The sequence below is a fragment of the Dromaius novaehollandiae genome, unplaced genomic scaffold (genome assembly GCF_036370855.1).
Source record: "Dromaius novaehollandiae isolate bDroNov1 unplaced genomic scaffold, bDroNov1.hap1 HAP1_SCAFFOLD_99, whole genome shotgun sequence".
NCBI classification, from domain to species: Eukaryota; Metazoa; Chordata; class Aves; order Casuariiformes; family Dromaiidae; genus Dromaius; species Dromaius novaehollandiae.
The window spans coordinates 185001-212092 of record NW_026991389.1 but is presented as its reverse complement, the minus strand read 5'-3'; the positions used below and the strand labels follow the sequence as shown (position 1 = coordinate 212092).

General features: G+C 38.6%; 1 long non-coding RNA gene across 1 annotated transcript; it reads right to left on the bottom strand.

The window, feature by feature from the left end:
• Window positions 1–695: 695 nt before the first annotated feature.
• Window positions 696–17857, bottom strand: LOC135326113 (uncharacterized). Its single transcript, XR_010386756.1, has 3 exons — window positions 17804–17857; window positions 16746–17329; window positions 696–773 (listed from the first exon to the last, which is right to left on the bottom strand). It is a non-coding gene; the product is annotated as an uncharacterized LOC135326113 (long non-coding RNA).
• Window positions 17858–27092: the final 9235 nt, after the last annotated feature.

Here is a 27092-nt window from a genome sequence, read left to right as displayed (position 1 = left end):
AAGAAAGAGCCGAGTGAACTGTCACGGTGGCAACTACAGCCATTCCTGATTATCATTCTGTCTGGGAAGTCCCATGACCCTCCTCACAATATACTAGCTGTACCCCTATCATGCAACGCACATGAGAGAGGGCCTTTGAGAGCAAGAACTCTATAGGTAAGAACCTATAAAAAGTATGGGCTGTTTACTGGACTCTACTGCACTAGTCCATTAGACCACTTCCTAAAGTTAGTAACAATAAGCAATATTATAGAAAAGATTGCACACATTTGAGAAATACCCAAATCAGTAGGAATCTGCTTTAACTATTTAACTTATCTCCACATTTTAAAAAATAGACCCATACTGTACATATGGCCTTCCATGAAGATCAGCTACTAATTTTTAGTGAAGATAATCAGAAAGTACGAGGCACATGACATACATTTAACAAGCCCATAGGTTATTCTGTAGAAGGACACCTGTGCTCTCATCAACTACTGCGCGAATAGGTGTTGCCTGTGAGACCAAAACCACCACCAGTACAAAAGAAACAAGGGTCAGTGGACTCAGCACCCACAGCTGAAGCCATGACCCTTTTCAAGGTCTCATCATTCAGTCCAGCCAGTATGTCTTTCTAACTAAGGGCTGGATGCGTATCTTACTATTTTATGACTTAAGCCACAATCAACTTCTAAGCACACCATGCAAGTAGACAGAAATGCAGCAAGGATGGGGCATTACCTGAAAAGAATCATTGCAACCCGACATGGAGGACAGTCAAGAAGAAAAATCTGAAACATTAGGCAAAAAAAAAAGAAAGAAATTAATGATACGATCTTATTTAAACTCTATTTTGTGTATCTTTCTTCCTCAGTTCTGTATGTGACAGATCACTTCTACTAGAAGAACTGTTTTACAGCAGAGCTGGAAAAGACTCAAAATCATGAACAAATTAAAAGATCTCACATTACCTACATATACAAGGATTTAAGCAGTATGAGCAGCATCTAGGATTCAGCTTCTGCCAGTTCCTAAGAAGCAAATCAAGTTCTAGTCCATTTGAAATTCTCTCATTATTAAATATATATATACTTATATATAGATCTCTCTCTCTCTCTCTCTCCCTCTCTCAGGGCTTTTGTAAAGCAGATTACTGTATTACCAATCATTTCACTATTGTAGCCTCTATAGCCTTACTTTGGGAAGTGCTAAGAGGCTTTTATAGACAACCATCTTACATTAGATCTTCAAGACTGGGTCCGGCACTGCTGAAGCAAAGGAGAGTATTGTCATCATAAATGCTTAGTATTCAGCACAGCAGGGACCTTACCATGACCAGAGGATATCTCAGTATCCGTTCTATAGATAACCTTAGCAGTCATCTTTAAATACATTTGTTGCCTTATTTCCATAGAGTATTTTTGAAGTACTGTTTAAATTTCACCAGTAATTAGCTATCTATTTCCTAAAACAAAAAGTAGCCTAATGCAATTTGAGCAGTATATATTTGTTTCTCTTCGCAGGCCAAACTCCTACCATAAATACGACCTGGTTTAAATCCTTATGTAATAAAATATTGTTGATTAGCAACAATCTCCCATCTAACTTTCACAGCAACTTAAAACACTTCATATCAGCAAGTTTTACTCTGGATAAAAAGAAAAAACTGTGCAAGTGTTCAGTGTTAACCCCCTACCCCCCCTTTTTTTTAAAAAAATATTGTCCACTATGGGGGGTTGGGGGGGGCAGAAGAATTCCTTCCTAGTTTGGTCTGCTCTCTGAGAGAAAGTATTTCAGTAAAAAATGGATCATGCTTTTTTCTGTTGTTTCTAAAATAAGTGCACAATAGATTATTTCACTGCCAAGCTACTAGTCAACTCATTAAATCACTCCAAGTGAGAATATTTGAAGAACATGTCCACTTTGGGGACAAGTTGGATAAACTGAACAAACCTATTTCTTTGAAGTGCTACAGGGCCTACCTGGCCAGGTAACTGATGGATGTTCAAATTAATTACTAGCAGGCAATGTACTTGCTATAGCAACAATCGAAAGGTTGAAGGCTGCATCATTCTATTCAGCCCTTGTGCCTGAAAGGGCCTGTTATTACCATATGAATAGATGCGCACATTTCAAATATTTTATTTCCAGTGCAGGTTCCTAATATACAGCCATTTATTTCTCTAATCAAATTACTTGTATGTTTTAATTCAAGTCCGTCAGTCTCAATAACAGTTTAGAATGTACACATACACTCACAGGAAAAAAAATCTTTTTCCTTAGTCATACAGAACTCTAATAGAGGCACAGCAAGAAAAAGGCATCAATTAATTTAAAGAACCTCAAGACATTTGCTTAGTGAATGCTCCTAAAAGCCAATCAGAGTTTCTTTCAAGTCTTGTATTTAAAAAGCAAGCCATTTCTACTCATCAAGGAAGGTTAAAGAGTAAGTGAACACAATGGATGCATGATGACAATCTGCTAGTGGATGCTTTCTTTGCTAAGGAAAAAACAAAAAACCCACAAAATCTTATGTGAGGTCTGTGTATCACCTTACACATTAAGGTCCATATGGCTTCTGGGAAAAGTGTCCAACACTTACTAATTACATTTCATCATTCTGTCATTTGATATTTTTGCAACAGACTCTGTCTACTAACTCAATTAAAGTTTCATCAACTGTGGACTATATCCCTTCTGTCGTGGACCATAAAATTTTCCCTTCTGTGGTCTCTTATAATACCTGTTTTTTCCCATGCTATTTGTATATATTCAAAGTATATATTCAAAAAGTCCAACTTTTTAAACATTCCATGATATATGTTAACAGAAGGAGAGACGGCATTTAGAGTCCCACTAGTTCATTTGAACCTTTAAATTCAGGTATCTTATGATTTCCTTACATTCATTTGAAGTACTGTTCATACTTAAATGAAGAAAATTCTATTCCTCCAGTACAGATTTCATTTTTTTCTTTTTATTTCCTACATCTTAAAAAAAAACAAAAACAAACTGAAATGCTTTTCTCTGTGTACACAGAGAAATGTGTCTTAATCACACCAGTCATTCACTTTTCTGACACACTGCAGAGCGTTCCAACTACTGAACGGCAGAGGAAAAACTAGGGTACAACTCTATGTAGCAGCTGAATCTTAATGTACCTGCTGAATCTCACCATTGAGGTGAAACAGTAGCAAGTATTAAAAAAGTATGGTCATAATAGTTACAAAGATTGAGATGAACTCATCAACCTAATCCAAAATACTTTACTGCCTCAGAGACAGGCAAAGAAGAGAACAGGATTCACAGCTGCTCATTTTCAGGTCAGCTCTACAGCAACAAACACAGTTTCCGGATTTGTGATGGCAAAAGAAATATTAAATATTTTTGAGCATGCAAGTCCCTCTGTTATGAGGGATCTTTCAGAAAAATGTGTTTGTCTTTCATTTTTGGGAAGGATAGCAGGGAATTTAACTGGCATGTTTATGTTAAAACTTTAAGATAGTGAAACAGATCTTCAAATGTTTCAGCTTTAGCAATTTAATATCAAGCACTTTCTCTCTAAATACCTACTTTCCATGATAAATAAACCTCACAACCTCTTAAAAGGAATGTTTTACAGACCCTTTGTAGCAGATTTACAGAGGATTATTTCACAGAGTAGATTTAAATGTTAGAGAGCACCATCATTCAGCTCACATAGTAATTAGCAGCCTGAAAATACCTAGTTCACAGCAGACACGCTCATAAGCTCTAACGTACTGAGTGTTCACATACTCATTCCATAATAATATTACATTTCACTGTCATACTGGAAACGCAGTCCTTAGCCTTGAGGTAGGAAACAGCTAAGTCTTATAAACTGAACAATATCATATAAAGTTAGTGACATGGCTGTGAAGAGTACCCAGCTTCTGTGTTCCTGGTAAAACTCTGAAGGTTTTACTTGCTCAGACTAGCAGAGATAATAGCCCCCATCCTAGCTGGCACGTTGCAGACACGAGACAACATATATTTTAAAGTACACTGAAGGAGGCTCTTCCACACACGTTTTTATCTGATCATCATTGCGTACATTCAAGGCAGAACAGCTAAACTTTCAATTTAGAAAAAAGCTAAGAAACAACCGCAATATCCCTCCTCATTTTACCCATTATATTTTCACGTGTTACAAAGGAAAAGAAGGACAAAAGAATTAACTGGAAGCCCAAAATGTACAAAGTAACATTTGAGAGAGGAAAAATAAGCTATAAAATATTCATTGTCTGACCTGCTGAATTCTGGGCACAGTTTTGGTCATTCCCTTCCCTCTCACTTTTACACACACACCACCCACCCAAAAGACAGCAGATTTGGGAAAGGGTTACAGAAGTCAACAAGAATGATCAAAATGTATTGAATAGCTTCCATACATGGATCAATTTAACACATCAAGCATCTTCGACCTGAAAAAGATTTTGGGCTGAGGGGAGCGAGAGAAAGAGAGGATACAAAATCATGGGTGGTCTTAGGACTTGTTATCTGTGCGTTTCCTTACGTGGGCACAGCACTGTGAGTCAGGATGCTTGAGAGACAGAAAGCAGCATTTCAATCTTTCACCAGCACAGGACCAGGAGATTCTGAGATTCTTTTCAAGTAATAAACTACAAAGAAATTCAAAACACTGGTAAATCTGCAAACAGAACTTCACTTCAAGCCTGAGGACCCAGAAGAAAACAGAAGTCAGAAAGTCAGTCAAATTCCTAGTTGCTCTGCAAGACCATAAGTACCGTCCATCCCCATGGGAAATATTTCTGGCACGAAGAACTGCATGAGCAGCACTCCCTCTGCACAAGCCCAAATACAAAGGTCACACCAGAACACATGATGGGTCACCAGGGCTGTTAGAAGTTGGAGACTGTAAGGGAGAGGATTGCACTGCTTAGCTATTCGTCTACTGAGAGGAGACCTGAAAGAGACTAAACTCATGGTTGCATTGAACCAACCCAGGACTGGGTTGAGAATCAGCCTGTTCCATAATGCATTTCTTGAACCATGCACTGAGAAAGAAGAGAAAGCTCCAAGTGATATCTGCAGCTCTGGGACAGACTGCAAAGAAGGAAAAGGATATTTCCCCCCCTGCATTAATATGCTTAAAAATTGTATAGAGTGAACATGTATGTGATCCAATCATTCAGTATTTGATGGAGTTTCCAAGAAATATCATGTCTGAGCTCCTTAAACAGCAGCGATCATTATTTTCTTAAATCTAATTTATTAGTCATCTGCATTACTGTGGTAGGTAGTAGAGCCTGTATGTAAAAGGACTATTCTGAAGACCTTATCAAGGTAATATTGCATGAATTTATCGAGGAGAACTTCTGTAGTGACAGACAGGATCATGTGAGAGACTACAGAGCTGCACAGGGATCAAAAGATAGAAACATTATGACCTAGAGCAAAATGTTTCTTCCTTTGGACTTAGACGCACTGTTCTCTCTAAGAAGTGAGCACAGCAAAGTCTATTAGGATTCACACCACTGTTAAGTGAGGTCAATGGAACATTTCTCTCCCTTGTGTATCAGTCCTCTCCTCCCATGCAAAAAACACAGAGAGAGAAAAGGCAGTCTTCACTATTCCTATGGTAATGTATGCCAACTCTTCATTTGTCAGCTAGTCCAAAAGGAATATTCTGCAAAGTATGCCTTCCCTACCTTTAATTTCCTGGCAGGATCGAGAAGATAGCAATACGTAGATATCACAAAGTATTACATTTGCCCTCCACAAATTCCTGTTAAGCTCCTTCCCTTTTAATCACCGGAAGCAAGCATAACCACTCAGAGGGAATAAGGAACTGGGGAAAACAGGTAATTCTTTTTTTTTTTTTTATAAATGCATTTTTAGAAGTCAGAATTTACAAAAAAATTACTCCTTGACATTGCAGTAATGTCTCTAGGTAAAAGTCAAAAATAACATGCATGGAAAAAAGGCTAGATATCCACTGAAATAAAGTGGTATTTTGCAGCAAGTTTGGGGGCTTTTATTGATTATATCAGTTTTCCTAATGGCAAAAATATTAAAATGCACCCACATCTCCAAAGTGTGAACAAATTTAATGTTGGAACAAACACCTAAAATTCACAAAAGACTGCAACTTTATGAAACCACAATGAACTATGTTAACATTAACCTGACAGCTCACTTAAGACAAATTAATTTTCTAATCTGCATGCACTATGGTAACCCCTAATAGTATTTTCACTTCTTGCACTTTAAAGCATTACTTACGCTGCAATTACCAGATCAGTTTTGAGATATTCGAGGTTTCCATTATTTGATTTTTCCAGTTCATATGGAAATAATTTTATTTAAAGTCTTTCACAATTTGCAAATCTAGACTTCAGCAATGTGCATGTGCACCAGTATGAGTTGGAAAGAGGTAAAGAACACAGTCAGACACATGGAGTTTTCCATTTTCCATTTAACTGTACTGCTAGATTGGACATGGTAAGAAAGGAAAGGGATTGGGTGAGGGGGAGGGTTGTTTGTTTTTTTAATCCAGCAGTGCCTCTTAAGTACATTTGCTATCAATCACTTTTGGTGGAGGGGGGAAAAAAAAAAGTCCCTGATGCAAGCAGATTTTCCTAAATGGCATTATTACAAATCCAACATGCTCAGATGTTGAGAGAAACTCAAACTTCAAGATGTAAATGTCCTGATATGTTACCAGGCTACTACCTATAGTAGCTAAAATTTACTACGTTAGGAAGATTGCTAGCATTTTCCCCATCTTGCCATTATAAGGCATGACTAGCCTACAATTGAGATCCTAAAAACAGCTGATTAAATCTCTAAAATGAAAGGCTATGATACATGCTGGAGTCAAGTCTAGAAGAATTCTCAGATACTGATGAGAAGGTATAGATTTGTTTTACAAGCTCCAAAAGGTTTATGAGAACACTGCCATTTCAAAAATCATTTCTCATGTCAGCCACAAATTTTCCCATTTGTCTGTTTGTCTAATGGTTCCTCGCTTCTTTGACATTTGATAAAGCCACATTCCACCACTAGTTTGACTAATCAGCATTTCAGAAAGCAAGACTACTAAAAATCCCAAGAGCTGTTCTCAAAAGGGAAGCACAATCTTTCATTTGAAAAGGATGCAACTAAAGAGTATAATAGCAATAATGTATCTGAACTGAAGTAAAATATCTTTTCAAATATCTAGGCCTGGATACCTTCCAATTTATTTAATGTTACTGTGCCACTCCATGTGCACTATGAGTAAGGAGAGCTGGGGTTTTTTCTATTACTTGGCTGCCTCTCCAGTTTTGGATTCCAAAATATTCCAACACTCTTCAAAATATTACACCTAAAGCTCCCTTTAGAAGTATTTTAATGACATTATTTTTGAGTTGGTGAATTGAGGGAGAGAGTATAGTCAAAACTTGTCATGAAACACTTGTCTTCTACTAATCTTTGTCCTACTGAGAGACAGATATGCAGAAAGATGATTTTGCTTGATCAGAAATAAACTAACGGCAAAAGAAGATGATCAAAAAGGCAGAAGGGGAAGGAAAGAACAAGTCACGCAACTAACTATTCCAGATTAAGCTTCAGACAAAGTAGCACCCATCACATAGATAGGAATGTTTACAGAAGTCCAAGGAAAGTTGTTTCTGGCAAAAGTTGCCTGAGCATGCTACAGGTAAAACTCTCATGTCTCATAAATGCAGCACAGAAGATTTCATTTACCTTTAATAACAGCAGCTTGCCTGTCTCTGTGAGCCATCTGTTTGATTTAGTGCCTGGTTGCAGCCGCAGCAGACTGGAAATGTATCTTTCTTTTCAAACACTCCAGTCATGCTCAATTAACCAGGTCATAAATTGATTGTTTTAATACACTATTTTGAAATGAAGAGGTTAGCTTTTAATTGCTACTTGCAACATTCAGAGCAATATGAAAAATCCATGACCAAATTCTGGAATGAATTAAAGAAAAAGAGAAAAAAGGGGGGAGGGGAGGAGGAGGGTAACCCTCTGCTCAATCTCTACCTAAATAAAAGCCTTTACTCTTTCTTAGGTGTATCAAAGTACCCTCTAGAGCAAAAGAGATTAAAAGGTATGTTTAAAAGGTTACAGTACATTGGCTTTCACTGTAAACGTGAAAAATATCCATTTCCCCCCTACAATGATAAAACATAAGGCAAGGAACATTCAAGCAGCTGGATAATTTAAAAGGTGAAGAAGATTTTGTTAAGTCTAGAATTCATTTTTAAAATAAGTTCAAAACAATCAACCTATTATTTCTTATCAGAAAGTAATATGCTTTAATAACTCCACCATAAACCTCGATACCGAATCAAGGCTGTAAATTAGATGTTGATCATTTTTATTAATTATCAATTCAGCACAAAGCAGCCATATCATTTAGAAGCCATCTGTGTGCCTACTAAAAAGCAACTCTTTAAAACTCATAAATACAGTTTGACAAATCAGGAGATAAGGTTAAGATCTTTTAGAATGCCAAATCTGAAAAGAGAACGGACACTAAGAGATTGTTACATTCTCCTTGCTATACAGCAACAATTAAAACGTACTTAACCTCTCAGCATAAGAAGCACAGTTGCCTTTCTGCAGCTGTCAGATGGATTCAGGGATTAATTAATTTGTCCTGTGGAACTGTTAATCTATTGTTAAGAGTACTCACAATTCAAAGCAACATTGCTGGCAAAGCATTACATAACACTACAGTAAAAAGTGGTTCCTGTGTTACACAAAACAGACTCTGGGAACATCTGAAGCTGCCTGCCCCTCCTTCCAACCTCCCAGTTTCAACCTGGGGATGAGAGAGGTGTAGCAAGCTGAACAATTTCCATCTTCTACTCTAAAGACTAAGTAATGTCTTGTAAATATATATATATTCATTGGGACATTCTAGGTTAGTCTCCCCTTACATAGGCTTAGCTTGTTTATCAGAAGAACCTGTACTCCGTTTCTTCCATTATATAGTCCTAGGTGAAAGATTTTCTAGACTTCTCGTATTTTAGGATTAATTATTAACATAGGACTCAGGTCTTCCTATGTGTATCACAGCAGCATTAGTAATGACATCTTAGGTATAGTTCAGAGGGAAAAAAAGTGCACTGAGGCTATTTTTCTTCCTTTTCCTCTAATCACCATCTGCACTAGGCCTTCACTAGTAGTGGGTTACTTCCTTCCCCACTCCTAGCTTAATGCTGTTAGCAAAAGGTGACAATAAGAAACTAATCTGGGGGAGAAGAAAAAAAATGCTGACTAGAAAAATAATATTCAAGTCTCCAACTTCCTAATAAAATACTACAGGTTTAACTTGCATTTACATCTGTCAATGATTCCGTGAAAGCTCACATGTTCCCAATAAGATTTTCATATGCATATTCATATCTATTCACTTTTGTTACATATGCAAAGCATGAAGTTTCATATCACAGCTTCCTACAGAAGCAAAACCATTTTAGCATATTCTTGCTCTACTCTGCCTCAAGTCACTAATACCTTTTTATTGTCACAGTTCACCAATCCCTCAGTTGTGCTGATGAAACAGTTTAAGGACCATATACATTTATTCCTTCAGTAGACAAAAAAAGCACATTCTGAAAAAAACCTTGTTTATATACCATTTCCTAAGATATGCAGCTCTTTCATATTTGACATGTTACAAGGATAAATTTACTAATATTCCCTCCAAAAAACTAAACTGCTTTTCAGGGAATCTGCCACAGCAACAAAGCATGAAGACATTAAGGAAACAATGTTAAAAGATCAGGGAAGCTGAAAAAAATAAAATGCTAAAATGAAGACAATTGTAGAATTAAAAGACCTTAATTCATCGAGGCGTTAAAACTCAAGTCTTCAGTAACTTGATCATATAATCTGCCTCTCTCCTCCTTTATTTCCCCCTGCCCCCAATAATGGACACTTCAGTTTCAACCTTTCTGTTCCTCTGTTCTAAAAGCAAAATAATGTCGCCTAATATCACAAAAAAGTAAATTATTGATATTTTAAGGGGGAAAAAAAATCATACATTGTTACAAACATTAAAATTAACTTTCTTGTGGGCTATTCTGTAGATTAAAACCTGAATGGTATACTGAATGTTTCTAGCTTTTCTTTCCTGGCCAATACAGGGGGATGATTGCATCTTCAGCCTCAATAGAAGTTTTGGCAAAGATATGCAGATAGTGGACAATGATTTGGGAAGATGAAGGTTATTTGGGAGTTTATTGGTAGTTTTATTGAAGACTCTGCATAATCTTATATTTTCCTTGTTTTATTGGGCTACCTCTTCTAGACTTTGTTTTACAAAAAGTTCTTTGACTTTATTCAATTTCATTTAGACTCTTTTTTTCCCTCCTAAAAATAGGATTTTATGTTCATCGCCTGTACAGATACAAGCATTCTGCCTTTACTACCTTTTGATCCTGTTGGCCAATGGCAACCAAATTTGATAGACTGCAAGATCAACTTTCAGATAATTAACTTCCCATAGCTTTTGTCCAAACTGATGTCCAGGCAGGGCAGAGACACCTTGTAAGTGCCTCCCAAAGCCTAAAATAATAATAATAAAAAAAGGTCAAAATGGCATTGCACATGAAAAAGGTTTCCATTAAAGAGTGCCATCAAACACAAAATATAGATATGAAAGAAACCAGTCTACACTGTTTTTTGGAGTTTACAGAGCTAATTTAAAAGATGAAATAAAAACAGCTGATGTTATTCTAGTAGGATTTGAAAAGTAAGTTTCAAAATAGTACCTTTTGAGTATGTCAGGATAATTATGATAATAAAACGAGTCTTAAGCACACTGATTTTTTTTCTTGAGCACAACTTAGAAGATGACTGTATAAAATTATTTTTAATTTTTTACCCAGAGAGCAACTATCTTAGATCATAGGATTTCAATTAATTCTCAGGAAAAGTACAGTCACCGACATTCACAATTACCATACGTATAAGGGATCAGTCCAAACTGAATTAAGTTCTGTTATGAAGGAAGAATTATGCAAACAACTATAAACTTAGCTTGATACATGACTTATCTTCTACCTCATAGCTGCTACAATACCGTATGGAAAAGGCTTTTTTTTCCTAGATTTGTTCTCTAAAAATTTTTAGTCTTTTAATGGTCATGTACATCATACCTTAAAACACATACCATCCATACTTGCCTTTGCAGTTTGTCCACAAAGCTGAGTTTCAACTACTCTCAGTCCTTTCACAATACTGCATCTATCTATACCTTCTGTAATTTCTTCAGGTGGACAAAGTACTGAAGAACAGAAATGTTTTTCTCCCAGTTTTCTGAGCACTCGCTGCAGAGCCCTATATCTGAGTAAAATACGAGTCACCTGCAGTCCCACCAACGTTTTCTAGTCAAAAATCCATAATTTGTTTTCCATATTGGCAAAGAGAATTATATTTTGGAGATAATCACTAACCACTACATCTTCAGTGATTGGCTTATTACATTTATTTCCCTGGACTTCAGAGTTATAGGTTAGTCCTTCTTTTGCATAAAAACGCTTTATTAATGAGCTCAATCAAGAATACTCCTGCTTTATATATAACATCAGAAGCTGATAGAATTAAGAGGGTTTAGCTGAGAGAATTAAGAGAATTTAAGTTTTTGGCTTGATAGAGAAGCTAGAATGCAATAAGTTTCTATTTTTCCAAGCTGCAGGATTACCCAGAGATTACCCTGTGATTACCCAGAGATTCGTACTGTTCTTCTCAGTCTCACTAATAAGGTATTTGGAGATGATTTTTGATTATGTTAAAAAATTAACACCATGTACCATACTAAGTACTTCTGGAGCAAGAGGCAATCTTTAAAAACATCAGGATGATACATATGTAATAGTTGTTTTTATTATAGAACATCATGTTAGCCAAAGAAACCGGAACAGTGACATAATCCAAAAAAACCCCAAGGCATATAGCACCATATTCCTGGTAATTTAAGTTGGCATTTCACTAACTACCAAAGTATTAAAGTATAAACAACTAAATTCACTTGGCACTAATTACTTGTCAATCTGAATAAATACAAACCCTTACCACATGACATGACATGACACAACATACCTGTGCCCCTTGAACTACTGCCATCCTTCTAGCAGTGAAATACACCCTTTGGCAAGAAATAAGCCTTGCCGCCAAGAAATACTGGTGCTCTCGGTGCTTCAGTTGTTCTCTATCTGCCCTTTTTCACCACACACTATGATGATTTTCCTTTCCAGGAATCAGCTTTAAGAGGAAGTATTGCAAGTTAATTTGCAGTTAGAGAAAGAAAGACTTGTTTTATGCTGAAGACAAGCAGCATGCTTCATCATCTGATGTTTATGAGCTGCGATTATGCACATCTTCCACTTAAGTTTAAATGAAGGATTTCATGTCTACCAGATAATATTTCAGACCACTGAAAGGATTGTTGACCTTGCTACAACAGGCTCACACAGCTGCTAAATGTACTGATTTGGGAATAAGCTGTAAGGTATACTATGCTCCATATATATGCTCATATATATCTCCTTACATTTTGGAGAGCTTACATTGTCATAGGAAATTTTGCCTTCACTCCTCTATATCTTCCCCAAGAATCATAATACATGCAGCAGTGAATGAAACTCTGTAAAAAATAGCTTTGCTTTAGAATACTGCTGCCCTTTAAAAATTGCATAACTCATTAAACTTTTACATGCAGGCTATTGCTCACATTACCCAATACAGTTGTTGCCATTATTTAGTGTCATTTCTATAAATATTTACTGAATTTATGTAATCAAACGTTCTTCATACCCACTATCAAACAACAGGCTACAAATGACCCTAGATTTTTAATTCAAGGTTTTGAAGAGAGAGAATATAAAAAACACACACACTGGACTCTTCCAAATATTAAAAGATATTTAGGAGCAGTGTATGAAAATTAAATTTACAATCACACCTAAAAATCACATTTGACCACCTAATCAGATTTTTTCCAATGTTTAAAAAATTGGGGGGGGGGGGAGGGGAGGAAGGGGGAGGGGGAGGGAGAGAGAGAGAATTAATGAATTATACGCTGGGACAGATTCCCAAATGATGCAGACTCAGTCAAGCTATATTTATTACGTACGTTCTAAAAACAGCCCATTGTTTCTAAAAAACACAGTAGCCTCTTACAGAGGACAGGAAGGCTCCAGGTCTCTAAAGAAGCTAAAACTGGAAATAGTGAACATAGGATTTATTATTTATCAAATTACAGATGTACTTAGCAGTGATTTTAATTATACAAAGTTCAGCTCTAAGATCAAGATCACTGCGTGAAACTCAACTCCCCTATATTTTAGACATTTCTTCCCCTTGTCTTCCCCCCCCCCACTTTCCCTTTAATTTAGTTCCCTTTGCCTAAAAAGATCATTGTTTGATAGAACCATCCAGCAATGTGTGACTATTTCCTAAAAAGCATTTTCTTAAGGACATAAATTTTGCATTTAGGACAGTCTATTCCAGCCAAAGGTATGTTCTATACATATGGTAAATCTTTTCCTGCTATACAAGGAAAAACAGGATTGCAATACACTACTGGTCTTAAAATGTGTCCCCTTTAGCATACCCTTTCATGCCAGGTTTACAGCAGTATCATTGGTCCAATCACATACTCAGTCTTAATAACTGTTTTTCTCTTTTTTTTTTTCTTTAAGAGGTATTCAAATCATCTTCAGTAAGAGCACTCCACGTAGAGAAAGAACTTAAAAAAAAAAAAAAAAAGTCAAGCTATAACAGAATTCTTACTTTCTATAGAGGCCATTTCTCCTGCTACACCACACCAACTAAATAACTGCACTGCACAAATACACCTCCATCCCCGTGGGATAGCTGTCAAAGATACTACAAAAATTCCCATTCTACCTTTATCCAAAAAAAAAAAAAAAAAAAAGCAGCTTATCAAGAAACAAATAGTTTCGGTTCCCCCCACCCTTTTTTAAATGATGCTGCACTTACATCACAGGTGAAAAAACAACATTGTCATTCTTCCTCCAAAAGTTAAGCAAGAAACCTAAACTAAGTCCAGGTGTGGAAATAAACTGTATTATTTCTAGATGATTCAACTAGCTGACAGGATGGCAACAAGCTCTCTGAATCTGATTAACCAAGAGAACTGTTTTGGTAGTTTAAACGAGTATGTTCGTTTGACCAACACTTTAGCCTTCTGATGACACATCTAAACTAGTTCTTCCTGCTTATGAAGGAGATTTGATTTGAACACTGGTTGGCGTAAGTGATATGCAGAAATTAGACACCTGAACAAAACACATTTATTTGCACAACTCAGTAACCATTATATTATGCAGTTTTGTCTACTCAAATACACCGCAAGGTTTAAGTCTCATTTTATTTTGTTAGTTCATTTCACTTTTAGGTCATTCAAAAGCAGGACTTTTGCTTTTATGCAGACAAAACTGGAGGGCAGTTTTCAGTTCCAAATATTTCTGGCTTACAGCCCAGAGCCTTTGTTGCTCTGAGATGAAATAGTCTCAGCTTAGAAAAGGAAAATAGAAATCGAGTGCAAGAAGAGACCTTTACCAACAGCTACTGTTGGCTTCCCTTTCAGTGACCTCAAATGTTGCAGCACGTTTCATCTCTTCACCTCCTACCACTGTTCATCCTATTGTTTAGGCCCAGCAGCAGGATTATGTACAAACAATTGTAAGAACAGAAGAAAATGGTAACATTGTATTTTCATATATCTCATTGCCAACCTGCTGCCTTGAGCAAACTCAGAGCAGAAGAACAAAACTCACAAGATTCCAACCGTATATATTTTTTCTTGCTGATGGAAGACATCAGTCTTGTTATCTAACTTGTTTTCTCTGTTGAACGCTGTTGTTTTGCAACTGTTTTCATGCTCGACATTAAACATGGGCCTGCCTATACCTAAGGCAGCTGTTTAAAGATGAAGAGGCGTAACTTCTGCATTTTGCTGACATACCATCTTCTGAATTTCACAGAATAAACTGCTGTATAATAACTAATTTCCAATTAGTTATTAGCATAGATTTAAACATGCTCCACAACTGGTTTGCAACTGTGGTCTGAAAGAGATTATTTAAAAAGAGTTGCCCATGCCTCGCTACAAAAGGTAAATCTCTGTCTTCCCGGAGGAGACCATTAATAAATGAGCTAAATAATAGTAGCTCCCTGATTTATGCATAAATACCAGCTTTTTCTGAACACCTATAATAAATATCACATTACTATTGTAACATAATATCATAATACCATATCAGGGGAACTAAACTTATCTGTCATAACAGTAATCTAACCTTACCTTCTAATCCAGAGAATTAATCGGAAAATCTTCCAGTAAATATTAAGAGTTAAAATAATATGGCCACATTCCATTTCTTTTCATTTCTCAAATATTTCTACAGCTCTTGCCTAACTTATGTTTTCCATTTCATTACCAATATTGACTAATTGATTGCACAGCTATTGTTACTACTTTATGGGCAGCAAGCGTCCTATAGTCCTATGAGCTAACGTTGCATCACTGCTAAGCAATTTACATACCCTACTAATTAAGTTCTGGAACAGCAAGTTAATTGCTATAAATGTCTTGCATATTTCTGTAAAGAGCTTGGTTTTCCCCTCTTAAATGGATACCCATCTCCCTTAGACCTCTGGTACTACAAGAAAACAATGTTACCATTCCTTTTTCAGAAAATGCTCTCCAGGAGTGAAAGTAAGAACTGGCTTGATCTGATACAGCCTAGATCAGTTGCCCCTGATCCTTTGCCTTCTGCAAAGGGAGACTGAGAGTAAGAACTACATTGGTTTGATTTTTATTTGTTATTGCTATTAGACAGATATTTTTATCATGGCAGCTTTTATGAAAGTCTTTTTGACATTCTTTTATTAATTCTTGAGCTTAAATTTTGTAAATTGTCCAGTGTTGAGGCTAGAGCATTAGAGAAATTAAACAAAATTATAAAGGAGTTTGGGAGATGTCAAAAATAATTACATTCTCAGTGAAGGTGACTTCTAGGTACATGTACAGGACCATTGGAAAATAGAGCTCATAAGGTTTAGATATCACAGTTCAATAATTGTTTATGAACATTTCCAGTATTCCAACCGCTACACAAACTGTATATTAAAGTGCATCTGCAAGCTAGACACAAGTCATTAAGTTACACAGTGTACCCACAGGTATTCAGCCAGACCACTTATTTCATCCCACAGATAAATGTGACAGAGGTAAGACTGGCCTCCTTACCATTCAGCTTTTAAAATTAGAAAGCCAGTATCAAAATTTTCTGCACGAGGAGTAATTCATTTCTTCAACAACTTCACAAAACACATTCACATCCCTGAAAAAAAACTTACCTGAAAACGTTACCAGTGAACTACATCAGCCTGTTAGCAACAGCCTTGCTTTCATTAAATTTGGTGCAAATTTTACCACTACTGTCACTGGAAACAGCATTTTCTATTCTTGAAGCAATGATCAGGTAAAGGTAACTAATCTTTTGCCTTTCCAAGCAGGAAGTTTGACATTAGTATTTTCATTTGACGTTTGCTTCTTCATCGATTTCAGTTTGGCCAATTAAAAACTAAATCACTATTAAAAATTTATATCAATTCTTGACATTTGTACCCTTGTTATGCACTTTTGGTCCACAACTGACTATATAAAAATACTGCCTTGCAAGTATAAAGCTAAAGCAAACTTCCTGGTAACCACACATGGGCCTTACCTCCATCATAGTGACCACATGACATGGACTCAGTAGGTAAATGACAGTCTTGGTAGCAAACTTGAACCCCACCTCCAGCCCAAAGATGAGACAGAGAGCCACCAGTAGCAGATTTTTGCCCAAGCTCTCCTGCTTAGCCTGGGGCTGCTGTAGCAGATGACCCTCCAGCTCCCTGCAGTGCAGCTGCCTCAGCTTCCACAGGGACAGAAGGATCTCCACAAAACCCACACTGAGGAAGACCAAGCTCTCCAGCAGACGCTGCTGCCCGGAGAGAAAGGCAGCGCATTCTGGCCCTCCATTGCCAGCAAAGCTGGGCTCCACCCCCCCGTACAGCCAGTCCAGGAGATTATGGAGGCTGTAACGGGACATGGTGGGATAGTGCCTCTTCTCCTCCCCGTCACTGTCCAGGAACAGGTAGGAGCAAGATGGAATCAAAGCCAAAATGCTGTCGGGCTGACGAAACATGAAATGCAAGGACGTCCCCTCTGTTCCCTCCCGAGCTTCAGGAGAAGCCAGCAGCCCACAACAAGGCTACACTGGGGGGTTTGCCTCTTGACGCCAGGACGGTAACTGCAAGCAACAGCCTGCAAGGGGAGAGGAGTTACAGATGAACGGGGTCACTGCACGGCGGTGCCAGCCGCTCGCCCCGAGACCCGTTACCCTCCCAGCCCCGTTAACACCCTTCACTCTCCTCCGCCTGAGCGTTACAGGACTGCCTTTCTCCTCGGCCGGCACTCCCACGTGCCCCGCCCCGCGGCCGCCTCTCTCCCCTTACCCGGCCCCCACGCCGTCCTGCGCCGGGCTCCTCGGCTCGCTGCCCTCGGCCTCGGCCTCCCCCGCCTGCGCGCCCTGCTCCCCCTGCCCCTCGGGGCCGTGCGACAGCCCTGCGCGTCCAGCCGCCGCTGCCCGGGCACCCGACGGCCGCTGATTGGACGCCGGACGGCCGCTGATTGGACGCCGGACGGCCGCCGAGCGGCCCCTCGCCCAACGGCCCCCCTCGCCCAACGGCCCCTCGTCCGCGCGCCGCGATCGGCGCCCTCAGAGCAGCGGCCCGGGACCTCAGGCAGCGGGAGCGGATCTCGGCTCCGTGAGGGAGCGCGGCTCAGAGGCGGGCCCGGCGCCCCCAGCCATGGGGGGGCAGAACTCCCACTAATACCTGTCATAGTTCAGCGCATGTTCTAGGGGATAACACATCCTATCTGTTATAGAAAAGACCTTCCTAATACGGATGAGTAAACTGCAGTAGGCAGAAATTACAGTTATTTCAAATAACAAAGGTTTGTAAAAAATACATACAACAGAATTCCAATAGCTAAATTGAGTTAAGATGTAACAAATGTCAGACTAATTGTAAATGTTTCAGTGTTTCAAAAAGAGATTTGGATAAATTATGCTCATCCCTTATGTGAGATTAGCTTTGCTACTTAATTTTTATGGAGGTTCTTATAGAAGGTCTTCGGCATTCCTTCATCCACAGCATCTGATGTTCAAATATTAACATTTTCAGTTGTGGTGCCTTAATTTATAAATAAACAGAGGGCCTGAAAATTCAGGAGCCAAGAGGTGCCAGGCAGACGCTGCAGAAATTAATAGAAGTTTATATAGAGGCTATTTTGGATGATACTGTTGTGTTTCTACTTGGGGAACATTTTTAAATGGATTAATCTTCAAGTGGAAATTGTGAACAAGTGGCTACCTGACAGAGGGGTTTTTTTTGGTTTTTGGTTTTTTTTCCGCCTCTCCTCTTTGCCCTTATAGGTGAAACTGAGCACAAACTGAATCATATTGTCTGCTGCAAAAAGAAGTCATCCAACCCCATCTTTATCTGTCATCTCGTTACAGCATGCTCATGCTTCTGTATGAGCTCATTGTTAGAAGTTTTTTAAAAAGATCTATTATATATAAAAATATATATGTATTGAAAGGTGCTAATCAACCTCAAGCAGGTCACGTGACTGGTCATGCGGATCTAAAATCATATCAGATTTTTTTTAAAAATCTTCAATATATGCAGATGTTATACGGAATTTCTTACCAGTGTAGTAATGCTATACTGATGAATAAACAATCCTGCAGGTTTTTAAGGACGAGGTCAGCAATACTTCCCACCGTGGCTTGGGGGGAAAAAAGGATAGTTTTGTCTCCTTTTTGTACACAGCATAATGCACAACGCATTTTTGTCTAACTCTCAGTAGCCGTTGCTTAAAAATATGGTTCAAACTGTAAAGGTGTGCTTTTAAAATGAGTTAATGCCAGACCCTTCTGGACCAGAGTTTTGTATCACTAATTAAAAAAACTGTTACAAAGTCTACGGTCAATCAGATTTGTATGATATTTTATAAAAATGCTTAGAATAATCAGTCTGTCTACAGTGTTTCTAGGGCACCTACCTCCTCAGCACGCAAGTGCTGAGAATGCTACAGATGTTTTCTGTGTAATTGTGGGTTTATTTGTACAAAATGTGCAGTTCGCTGTGACATGCACTGGGACAGAATAGGTCTGTTTGCTTAAAGCTGATCAAGAAACGCTTTCGTAAATGGCCTTCCCTTGTAATTATGTTTATTGCCCTTTCAGATACGTCGCTGGTTTTAGATAAAGACTTTTTTTTATTATTTGGGGTACTTTATAAGAAGTTAAGGTACAACCACGTAGCCTGTTTCACTGTTTTAAGTTGGAACGCTAACTTCCAATGAGCACTAATCAGTTTGCCTTATTCCATTAAAAGGGTTTTCTTTTAATTCTTTTGCTTAATGTTCCTAAAAACCATGCTCTGTAAACTGAGTTAGACGACAAACCCCTAGAGCTGACGTGAAGCTGCTGCTCAGTCGTGCTTCAAGCGGCCGCCTTCTGCCCCGACTGCTGTAGCACTGACGTCCCACCATCTCCGCCCCGCTGCTGCTGGTGGCAGGGGGAGGGCACGCTCGAGTTCTGACCTCAGATATACTGCTGTTTAATCGAGACAGTCCAATCCACTGGCACACCCTGGCGTTTGTATATGGACCTCCTTACTTGTCTTCAAATGTGCGGGGTTTTAAAATTGTTGCCTGGAGTAGGTTACATCTCTTGTGTGTGTTAGATCGAACCAAAGAAGCCTCCAGCCATGCCCAAATGCTGCTCCTAAAGCCTGCCTTCCAGTCCTTACAAAATCCCTGCAGGATTAAATGTATTAACTTTTTTATTTTTGTACAGTTTCTAACTGATTTTTGCTAGTGATGTTAATTGAATTAAGTTTATTTGGGGCGTCTGAGTAGCTACTCCATTTAAATAAACTGGTGACTTTCCTTTTATGTTGGAAAAAAAAAGAAAAAAAAGAAAAAAATAGAAAAAAAGGAAACCCAAAGTGTGCCTCTCAGATTTAAGGGTTTCTGGTTACATTTATTCTTAAGACCAGCGATGATTCTTTACATACAAATTTATGTTTTCCTCATTTTTTATTACTGTTAAAGAAAAAGTAAAGAATAAAAACCTCTTTCTTTGCTCTGGACCCAGTAATTGCGCTGGTACATAAACGCACTGAGAAAACAAACTTTTGTTTGAAACTTTTGTAACAACTTATGACTGTTTTTGTATATCAAAGTTGATTCTTTTCAAAATATTTGGATCTAGTTTCTAAGTTATTTTAGTGTTTTATATGTTACCAAAAAACTACTTTGAATTGTTCACCAGCATCCTGAGTTATCTGTAATGCAACGGTGACACACAATAGGCTTAAAGCTACCTGGAGTAGCTTGTAAGGCCTCTCTCTTTTCCTTCCTTCCTTAGCAACTTGATTGATTACAATAATATCACAGATTACCTGAAACCCCTTCCTTTATAACTAGATCCTCCTTCCTTCCACATTTAATTGCTATTAGTGTGAAGAAACTGTTGAAATGGGCATTTTAATATAAGTATGGCTTAAAAGATAAAAATGAGGAAAAAGCAAAAAATAAATAATTATATAGAAGGTTATCTGTGGGTCTGTGAGATATGGCTGTGGAAAGATATTGTAGTAGTTTTAACACTATTGTTATTACCTTTTAAATCATTTTTCCAATAAAATAAGGAAAAAGAATCACCATTTCTTTTTATGTTTCTCTGCTTAATTGTGTGGCTTGGTCAGTTTTTTTGTTTGTTTTTATTGGAACATTTGAAATTGGTGTTTTAGATGCTAATGACGTTAGGAATATTTCTCTGAGATTAACTCAGTCTTTTCATTTTGCCTACTGTAGGAACAAACTGGACAGGTGCAGCTTGCAGTCTAATTCAGAAGTGAGTCACTGAACACTCCAACTTATATCAGCATTTCAGGTCCAGTTTTGTACTTTTTATGTCTAACTTTAAACACTGAATTATGTCCAGCATTGGGCCTCTTCCTCTCTGAGAGGTGGAAGTGGTTCTGACTTTCACAGAACGCAGCTTGGTTGCAGAACCAGTTACACTGGTGTGACCAATACGCTTCCCCGCGCTACAATAGGAACATTATTCAACAGGATAAATAGTACTAAGTTGAAAAATGAATTCATGCAGCAAAATTTATGTCAAATAATATCTTCAAGGAAATAATTTCAGTATACTTTCTTCATATTAATCTCATAGTAGAAGGTGTAATTTTAAAGAATATCAAGGTTTGCGTTGCCATGAGCGATTTATTTCATGTCGTGTCCAGCTAATGGGTACATTAGTCATGTTGTTAAAGAATAGCGAACCGAAACTGTCTAGAGGTAGCCGCTTAGCACAACTTCTATGAAACTTGCTTAGCATGAGGGGCTAAATTTGCTGAAGCCTTAGGCCGCACTTAGATAAAATAATGAACTTTTACTTAGTCCAGTAAGAAAAGGGCCTCAGAGCTGGTTCAAGCTAGGAAGCTAAGGAAGTTACAAGCGGTCTGCATTCCTGCGTCTCACACTCCGAAAGGGAGGGTGTCAAGGCTTTGAAATAAGACCAGTGCAGGGCATTAGGACCTTGAGGGACAAAGCCTTAGCTCACTGCTGGGGCAGTGATAATTGTTATGCTTTAGAATCACCTCCTCCTCCTCCTCAGGACCTTGAGACACAACAGTAAGACCCAACAAAAACAGAGGTACAACCGTCATCAGAGACCGCAAAAAACAAAAATAAGGAGAAAAACAGCTTACCTCAGAATGACGATGAGACCCAATGAGGAGCAGGAGACCCCAGACCAAAAAATTACTATTGGTCTAACTACCGCGTGAGGGGTGGGAAATGTAAGTTGAAAAAACTGTAATTGCCCAGGATTTGTTTATGTTAGGGTCCCTCTTTGGAGGCACCCAGCTTGAGCTGTAATTATTGCACACGTGTCATTAAAATTTAATTATTTAATTTGTTTTGTTTTGGCTCTGAACTTTTCTGCGGCAACCTAGGGTCGGGCCCTGTTATGGTGGCCGACAAGCCTAATTTCCATAACAATGTTGACCCCATTTTACAGAAAAAAAGTGATCGTTTGGATTTTTCGTTAACTTACGGGGTTCCTTCAATGTATGGTGGGCCAGGGAAGGAAATTTTTTCCCTTCCCCCAAAACTTTTAGTCTAAGGCAGTATGGCCATTTTTAAGTTTTTATTTGGGAAGGAGATCCAGTGAGAACAGCGTACCAGAACCATTAGTTCAACAGCTGTAACTGTCAGCACTGGTTTTCAGTGTCCCTATAGTAACTCTGGCTTGGTGGCAGAGCTTCCTGGGGTGCCTGGCAGGAGGGGAGGAAGGCTTGGCCATCCTCCTCCCCCCGGCGTGGACAGCTATGCTCATGCTGAAGGGATGTTTGTTTGAGGAGGGAGGAAGGCGTGTGCTCCTGTGAGGCAGCAAAGCCCCCATCCAGCTGTGCTGATGACAAAACACAGTTCCCAAGACAGAGGGAAAACTGACTTCTAAAACCGTGTTTCCTGAATTAAATGTCTGTTGCACTGAGAGACATTTTCTGTTGAGTATGAGTGAAAGGGAACGTACTCCCTCTGTAAGACAATTATTGAGACAAAGCAGAAAATTTTAATGTGCCCCTGCGCATGTTTTTGTCTTTGACTAATCTAAGATTTGTGTCTCCTGTCCATAGGTGCAAATTCTTAAAAAAATAAATAACTAAAAAATCCATGTAATCTTCAGATGTTGAGGATTGATACAGATGTTACTCCACTTGCTTGAAGCCTCTATGTGGAAGATAAAATTTAACTCTGCAGGAAAAAGCTACTTAAGCAAATAGCTTAGACTGTCATTTTAGCATTTTACAGATTTGGTATCATTAGTCTGAAATTGGTAACATCTACCTAGAACTCATAGTTCACTGAGGTGTATACTTAGTGAAACTTCCAGCAAAAGTTCCCTGCTCTTCTTGCTCCTTCAGCCTGCTATGTAGTATTACACTGAAAAGAAACTAACACTGAGCATTAAGGATGCTTCAGAGCTGACAACTTACCTACATTGTTGGTATTAAACAGTGAAAGGCTGACTTAATGATTAGAGTTGCAGAGAGATTTAGAGAATAACTAGCAGTGGCAAGTGAAAAAGAAATTGCTCAGGTTTCCATAAAGCACTTGATGCTTAGGCAGAAGTCTAGTATAATGATTCTGCTTTAAGCATTGTTAGAGAAATGAAGCTGTGGTATTGATTCTGCTCCCAGACTGGTGAAAACCTCCTGCAACGCACATATAATAAACTCCAGTCAGAAAGGTGGGCATATTCAATATTTTCTCTTTCCAGGAACGGTATTTGCCAGGAAACTTACACAATTACATGCTTGCTGGTCTGAGATGGACTGGGTCACAACACTTGCAGTATACCTAAAGGTCCTTTAATTACTGCCAGAAACATTTGTGAAGTGCATTAGAGATGGAACTTCAGTTCAAGTACCTTCGAGTAGTTTTCTGGACAAAGTTTTAGGCTGAAATCTTCAGTACACGTTCTGTTCTATTCTCTGTTGTTCTAGTGAAGTGACATAGAACAGGACAGGAAATAAACAACATTCTCTACCAAAGTTGTGGCAAATACAAAAACAAGTGCACAAATTACCCCTTATTTTCAAATGTCACATCATAATGAAGTGGAAGGAGAGTACAGAGAGACATCATATACTGTTTCCTGTGCTTTTCATCCATAAGATATGGACAGGAAGTATTTAAGCAATGATTAAAGGATCTGTCAGCAAGGTAGACTCAGGTTTCTCTTGTGGGGATTGCCAGATAACAGGCACAAGTCCTGCTTGAATGCTTAGACTATCCAGAAATGCTGATAATCGTTGCTCTCTTTTAAAGGAATGGCTACATGCAGAGTAGACCAAGACGAGCATTACAGACAGCTTAGAGGAGAATCCATATTCTTATCTGATTGGTGATTAGCTGTCAAATATTCAAGGCCCCCTAGAAATCTGTTAGTATTACAAATTGAAGTGGAAAGCCAAGTTCAGTTTTCCTACCTAGTTTTACGAAGTCATACGCAAGACGCACACAGTGCCTAGTAGGTCTAGAATAACAAAACTGTACAGTATCCCTTAAAATGCATTTATTTGTTTCAATATAAAGATTTAACAACTATTTGCCCAGTTGGCTGGACTTAGGGTGCAACAACAAAAAAATGGACCAAAATACAAAAACAAATACACAAATTACCCCTTATTTGCAAATGTTACCTCATAACCAAGTTTTAGCACATTAAAAAGTTTACAAAATGTAGAACACTTTTACAAATTATTCAGAACTAACAGCATAGGCGGCAGTTCAGCCCCCCACATCAATCCTTGCCCCTGCCATTCCAGTCTGTGCCTGGATAACATGATGCTTGAATGAGAGAGTTGGGCAACTGGAACTGCAAGTTTCCAAAGACAGCTTTGTGCCTCAGCCCAGTGCATGAGCAGCTCCAGCTCCCCGGCACAGTTGGCTGGCGAGAGTGATGTGGGTGGGCATGCTCGCTGTTCTGCCTGCTGCGTCCTCTGCAGCATTGAGAGAATGACTCGGTTGGTAAATGCAGAAATATTTTTTTTAAAAAGTACAAAATTTACCCTGAAGAAAAATAAAATCAATTTTAAAACCACCTTGGCTTTAACTAAGTTACATTAAAAGCTGCAAGACAGATTTAGAGCAATAGCACTGAGTACAAGATCACAAAACTCAACAGATGTGTTATGTATCTTGTCACTGTAAATATGAAAACATCAAGGTTGACCTCTGTCTGCCTGTTGAAACCTTCCACATACCAGCAGAAGGGCTGACATATGCCCTCTTCCTGATTTTTTGGCCTTTTCAGAGCTTTAACTGCTAAGACTAATTTAATTCATAACAGTCTGCCTCTAGTGAAACAATTGCAACAGCAAAAAAACCCCAGCCCATCTATATTTTTCCATTATCTATAAATGTATAGGAAACCAATGCCTGCAGTTTAGACACAAGACTTAGGACATAAAAGTACAGTGTTTAAATAGTTGCAAATAGCTGTTTCTGAAAGGAAATACAATTAGGTTTTACAAAACATTATCCAATATACAGAAATATCAAAACCCTGACTAAGGCCAGAGATAGAGGGATAGAACTGCTACACTGAGGTACTCTATAATCTTAAGGTGTGCAAATGAACCGCCTGTTCCTGTCTCCCAGCTTCAGCAAGGCAGCACCTGCTTAAGCACAGGTGGGCTTTGCTTATTAGCAGTGTTTGTCAAGCCCTAAGAAGCTGAACCAGAACCAAATATAGGTAGGTGCTCATAGACTGTGGTCTTTCATTGATTTATGTAAGTATGACCAAGAGCTGTTAATTTGCACCCTGCAAAGGCAACAAAGTGGAATTTCTTCTTTGGTGTTTAAATAGAAGAACGCTGAACACATAGACAGAGCTCAAACACTGCACACGCTGTCTGAACCCTTGAAAAGTAGCACTGCACGTGTCCTGGACAGCTAAAGCCTTGGCACCATAATTTTAATGTCCGTTGGCTAGTGCCAGACATTATGGTGGGTGCAGAAGTTTTACTAGCGCCCTCTTGTGCTTTGGAGTGCTGCTTACTCAGTCTGCATTAACAAACTGATCAGTAAACAATTTTATTGTAGTTACTAATGCTGCATGTATGGATGTGCTTGGAGAGTGTCTAAATTTAGACTGTCTTTCACCAACAGAGTAATCAATTCATCATCCTAGTTTTGTTTACTAGCAAGTGTCTCCTATTTTCCTTTTTTTTTTTCTTTCTTTTTTTTTTTAAAAAACATAGAGGTCTCTGTTCACACACCTCTGACTACTTAAGAAAAACTTCTCTGCACAGTCTAGCCATCAGCACTGCAGATGATTTTTTTTTTTTTTTCCTGGCAGCGGACAGCAAATCAATCCCAAGATGGAGAGTGAGATTTTTACAATCAGCTTAAACATTTCTAAAACTTGGGCCACTGCTGAAAGGGATAGTCTGTGTCTGGCCACACAGTCCCACTCCTGTTCTGCACCGTGTCGAGTCCTAATGTCTTCCTAACCGTTAACATTGGGACAAAAGAACAATTATGAATATTTGACCAGGAAAAGCCAGGACCATCCTTTTCAATAGTACACTGCACTAGTGCAGTGTAAAACCACATCTCCAGGTACAGTGCATCAGCCAGTTAGTTTGACCTCGATTGTATCCATAATACCACAGGAGATAATGCTGATTAGCTTTCAAGAATAGCAATATAATTTTGCTCTTTAATTTTCAGCATAAATAAGCAAAAAAAAAAAAATCACCCATAAAAATCATAGCTGCCCATAAAACAAGCTATTCAGGGAAAAGAAAATCATCCTCTGTCACTAAAAAGAATAAATTCCATAAGAAGATTAAGTAGTCTGCTTTCCCATTCAAACCAGTATCCTGCAAATTAGACAAATATTTGTCTATCTGAGGAAGGTTCCAAACAGATGCCAGAGATAATTGAGCATAAGGAAAATCAAGTTACATGACACAGTGGCTACAGCAGTTCTTGTTCCCTTTCTGATCCTGTTCTTCCCTGTATGTGAATCATCTTTGCTCAGCTATGCTGATGCAGCTTCTTGGGGAGCCATAGCATAAGACCAGCTGAAAAAATTAAGTTTAAAACTAACCTTGAAAACAAAAAGCGGGGGGCAGCAGAGAGGGAGGGAAAATTTAACTCCCCTCCCTCCCTTCAGCAGTAGAGTGTACAGCTCTTCACAAGCAAGGGAGCCAACACGGCTTACTGTCTAAGAAAAGGGGAGTGCGCCACGGCCTCCCCTCCCTCCTCAACCCAGTTGCATCCTGGCACTGTTTTACAGCAGCTCTGACACTCCTAATAGCCTTTTGACTGTAGCAGTCAATTTAACCCTCTCTCCCCCAAATTCTCACATTCATTTAGTCATTTTAGCAACATAAACAGCATAGACCAGTTCTGGAGGCTCCAG